This window comes from Zea mays, chromosome 6, assembly GCF_902167145.1.
Source record: "Zea mays cultivar B73 chromosome 6, Zm-B73-REFERENCE-NAM-5.0, whole genome shotgun sequence".
Taxonomy (NCBI): domain Eukaryota; kingdom Viridiplantae; phylum Streptophyta; class Magnoliopsida; order Poales; family Poaceae; genus Zea; species Zea mays.
The window spans coordinates 1,972,314-1,977,133 of record NC_050101.1 but is presented as its reverse complement, the minus strand read 5'-3'; positions in this window follow the sequence as shown (position 1 = coordinate 1,977,133).

The window sequence follows — 4,820 nt, the reverse complement described above, 5'->3', positions numbered from 1 at the left end:
CGGCAGCGGAAGAAGAGGAGGTCGGCATCGCTACATACTGTCGGCGGCGGCGGGCGGTCTGCTTCACTCGAACCAGATCTCCGGCGAACAAGAGCACGGCGGGCAGACGAGCAGCAAGACGGTGAAAAAGGCGGCTAGGCGGCTAGGGTTTTCACGGAGCGCGGAAAGTGAAGTTCAAAAAGCGCCGACCCCCGCCCCCTTTTATAGGCAGGGCGCGGCTCTTCGGGAAACCCGCAATCCAACAGTACGCTGTCAATCAACGGTCATGTCAAAAACCCCCGCGGAACCACTTCGAGCAAGGGCAGCGTCTCCGCCATCTAGCGACGTCTTCGGCACCAGGTGACTTTGTCGAACTGGTCCCTCAGAGGGCAAATGTTGGGGCGAAGGCAAAGACGCCACCCTTCGCTCGAAGCCTTCGCTGCAGCCGCTGGTCTGACAGAGACAAAACGGGCAGGGACACCCTTCGCCGATTCAGCACCAGACGAAGACCTGCGACGACGTCATCCCACAGTGCGGCCTCGTCCAGTTCAGAGGCCCACGTGTGATCCGGCCCATTGTAACGGGCCCTGCGTGGCCGCCGCGTGTTACGGGCCTAATTTGTAAAGGCATCCCTGTAATTACAGTCTGTAACCCTGCTTTATGGGAATATTCTGGGGATAACCTAGGTAGCTGAGGGCACATGCGTCCTTAGCACATGGCGCTGGGCGCTCAGGTACCTATAAATACCCCCGCACAGTGCCCATGAGAGGCCAGATTAACAGAGCTATTGCCATCTAGCTCGTAACCCTGTTAACGCTATTGTTCACCCTTGTTGGCCCCTCTTGCGAGTTGAGAGCAAGTTCCAACAGGTATTAGAGTACAACTAGTGGATGAAGACGTTATTGGGCTAGTGTCGGCGTTTCGAGACAGGGGGGGTCCCTAAGCCGACGAGTGAGTGTGCTGCGTGCCCCAGCCCAGATGGGTCGAGCGCGTGGGCGAGCGCGGAGGGGGGAGAGGCGAGGCGGCCGGAGCCGAGCGTGAGAGAGGTGGAAGTCCCGCGGCCTTCGTGTTCGTCCCGCGCCCAGGTCGGGTGCGCTTGCAGTAGGGGGGTTACAAGCGTCCACGCGGGTGAGGGAAGCGAGCGGCCCCAAGAGAGCGCCTGTCCCGTCCTCGGTCCCGCGCGGCCAACCCCCCCTGAGAAGGCCCTGGTCCTTCCTTTTATAGTCGTAAGGAGAGGATCCAGGTGTACAATGGGGATGTAGTAGAGTGCTACGTGTCTAGCGGAGGGAGAGCTAGTGCCCTAGGTACATGCCAATGTGGCAGCCGGAGAGATCTGGGCATCCTGCTGGCGTGATGTCGTGGCTATCGGAGGTGCGGCGGAGCCTGATGGAGGGACAGCTGTTGGAGCGGTCGAGTCCCTGCTGACGTCGTTCTGCTTTCGTAAGAGAGCTGGGGGCCGCCGTCGTCATAGAGCTTGTGGAGCGCCATCATTGCCCCTCTGGCGGAGCTGGCCGGACGAGACGCCGGTCTTGTTCTCCATGACCCGAGTCGATTCGGGGTAGGATGATGATGGCGCCTCCTGTCGACGTGGCGGTCTGTGCTCTAGGCAGGGCGACGTGGGGTTTCCTCCGAACCCGAGGTTGAGTCTTGCCTTCTGTTGCCGTGGCCGAGCCCGAGCCAAGGGGTCGGGCGAGGCGGAAGTCGTTCGGCCGAGGCCAGGGCGGAGTCCGAGCCCTGGGGTCGGGCGAGGCGGAGTTTCGTCGTCTTCCGGGTCTTAGCCCGAGTCCGAGCCCTGGGGTCGGGCGGAGCGGAGTTCGCCGTCTTCCAGGTCTTAGCCCGAGTCCGAGCCCTGGGGTCGGGCGGAGCGGAGTTCGCCGTCTTCCGGGTCTTAGCCCGAGTCCGAGCCCTGGGGTCGGGCGGAGCGGAGTTCGCCGTCTTCCGGGTCTTAGCCCGAGTCCGAGCCCTGGGGTCGGGCGGAGCGGAGTTCGCCGTCTTCCGGGTCTTAGCCCGAGTCCGAGCCCTGGGGTCGGGCGGAGCGGAGTTCGCCGTCTTCCGGGTCTTAGCCCGAGTCCGAGCCCTGGGGTCGGGCGGAGCAGAGTTCGCCGTGGCGCCTTTGGCAAGGCCTGATTGCCTGTCGGACTCACTCTGTCGAGTGGCACTGCAGTCGGAGTGGCGCAGGCGGCGCTGTCCTTCTGTCAGACTGGCCAGTGGAGCGGTGGAGTGACAGCGGTCACCTCGGCTCTGCCGGGGGCGCGTGTCAGGATAGAGGTGTCAGGCCACCTTTGCGTTAAATGCCCCTGCAGTTCGGTCAGTCGGTGTGGTGATCTAGTCAAGGTTGCTTCTGAGCGAAGCCAAGGCCTTGGGCGAGCCGGTAATGTGTCCGCCATAAAAAGGGGGCCTCGGGCGAGACGGAAGTCTCTCGAGGTCGGCTGCCTTCGGCCGAGGCTAGGCTCGGGTGAAGCGTGACCGAGTCACTCGTGTGGACTGATCCCTGACTTAATCGTGCCCATCAGGCCTTTGTAGCTTTATGCTGATGGGGGTTACCAGCTGAGAATTAGGCGTCTTGAGGGTACCCCTAATTATGGTCCCCGACAGTAGCCCCCGAGCCTCGAAGGGAGTGTTAGCACTCACTTGGAGGCTTCTGTCGCACTTTTTTGCAAGGGGACCAGCCTTTCTCGGTTGCATTTCGTTCCGGTGGGTGCGCGCGAGCGCACCCGCCGGGTGTAGCCCCCGAGGCCTCGGAGGAGTGGTTACACTCCTTCGAGGTCTTTATACTTCGCTTAACGCTTCGGCTGGTCTGATCGTTCCCTCATGCGAACTGGCCGTAGCCCAGGTGCACGGTCGGGACCCAAGCTCTCGGGCTGGTATGTTGACGCTGTCAACGATTTGGCCGGAGCCGGTTTTTGCGAGAGCAGCCCCCGAGCCTCTGCACAGGGCGAGAGGACGATCAGGGACAGACTCGGCTTTTTACATACGCCCCTACGTCGCCTTTCCGCAAGGAGGAGGGGGGGAGTGCGCCATGTTACCCTCGATGGGCACCGAACATGGTGTCTCCGGTGAGCTGCAAGCGGGTAATCCGAGTGGACGTCCGTGCCCCGTTCGTTGGGGGTCGGCTAGGGGCCCAGAGGCACGCCCAAAAGTACCTGCGGGTGATTTGCCGGACCCGGTCCCCTGGCGACTTGGTCCGAGGGCTCGATGCCTCCCTCCGATGGGATTCCGTTACAAGATCGTTCCCGCTGGTCTCGGAAATGTCCTAGGGTACCTCGGGAGCGCAGCCCGAGCCTCGGTTATGTATCGAACGTACCCCTGGTCATCCCTCGCTCGGTGTCTGAGGCGACTGTGAACCCTTCGGGGGCCAGCCTTCGAACCCCTGATCAGTAATGGGCGCGGAGCCCGAGTAGCCTGAGGCGGCCATGGAGCCCTTCGGGGGGCTGGCCTTCGAACCCCTGACCAGTAGTGGGTGTCGGGCCCACGCGATCTGAGGCGGCTGTTGAACCCTCGGGGGGCCAGCCTTCGAACCCCTGATCAGTAATGGGGGGCTCGGAGCCCGGTTCCTTCGCGGAGAAGGATCCCTTTCGGGGTATCCCCCTTCCCCGGTCCCTGTTGCAAGAGATAGAGAAAGAGGAAAACGGAAAAGGATACGAAATCGGACGACGTGGCGTACCTTTTCTGACGCAGTTATTACGGCGAAGATGAAGCGTCGCGCGCTCCTCCTGCCAGAAGCGCCACGTGTCCTGCCGCGGAGTTAATGCGACGGGGCGAGTGGTTGGCGGGGCGGCCGTTACGCGTGTGCGAGCCGTTTCGGGGAACGGCTGTGCCGCTTCGCGTTTTTCGAATCCTGTGTCCGGTCCAGGCGGCATGCTGGAAACGGTTTCGCCCTGGCCTTCATATACTTGAGAGGGGGCCCGGTGACGGTTCTTCACTCTGCTCCCCTTTTTTTTCCTTCAGGTTTTCGCCACCCGGGAAACTTTAGCCGGAGGAGAGAGAAACCGCCTTCCCTGCCCCCCGCGCCGCCATCTTCTCCATCTTGGTGATGGCGGACCGAGTGACCATAATCCCCCCGTGCGATCCGTGGCCCTTCTCCATGGTGACGGCGAGCGATCTGGAGGAGCTGGTCGGCGAAGGTCTGCTCCGCCCCCTCACCGACAAGCAGCGGCCAGAGTGGATTCCTCCCGTGGGCGGAGCCGCTCCGTCCCCACCGCCGGGGTATGTTGTGAGCTTCGTCTCCTTCCACGAGTGGGGATTTGGTGCGCCGGCGGGCCGCTTTATGCGGGCCATCTTGTTCCACTACGGGGTGGAGTTGCACAACCTCTCCCCCAACTCCATCTCGCAGGCCGCTATTTTCGTAGCGCTATGCGAAGGGTACTTGGGGATTGCTCCCCATTGGGATTTGTGGACTTACTTCTTCTTCGCCGAGCCTTTCGCCTTGTCGACGGGGGAGAGGAGGATCCGCGCAGCGGTGCGGGCCGGCGGCTGCATTCTCTTGTTGAGGCAGTCGCGGGCGTTGCAGTACATTCCTGCCATTCTCGCGTCTTCGAACAAGGGGTGGCAGCGCCGGTGGTTCTACCTCCGGAACGACGGTGAGTTGCTCCCACCGTTTTCCCAGCGAGTAGTTACAGCTGCCACCGACGCCTGGCGCCACGGGACCCCGCACGAGAGGCAGAAAAATCTCGAGCCCCTTCTCCAGGCCCTGAAGGAGTTGCGGGAGGGGGGACTTACTGCTGCGGGAGTAATCACCGCCATTCACCGTCGGAGGGTGCTCCCATTGGCGGAGCGGCGACTGTCGCTCTGGGAGATGACCCCGGAAGCCGACTGGGAGGGCTCGCGGATGTCCCCGGATC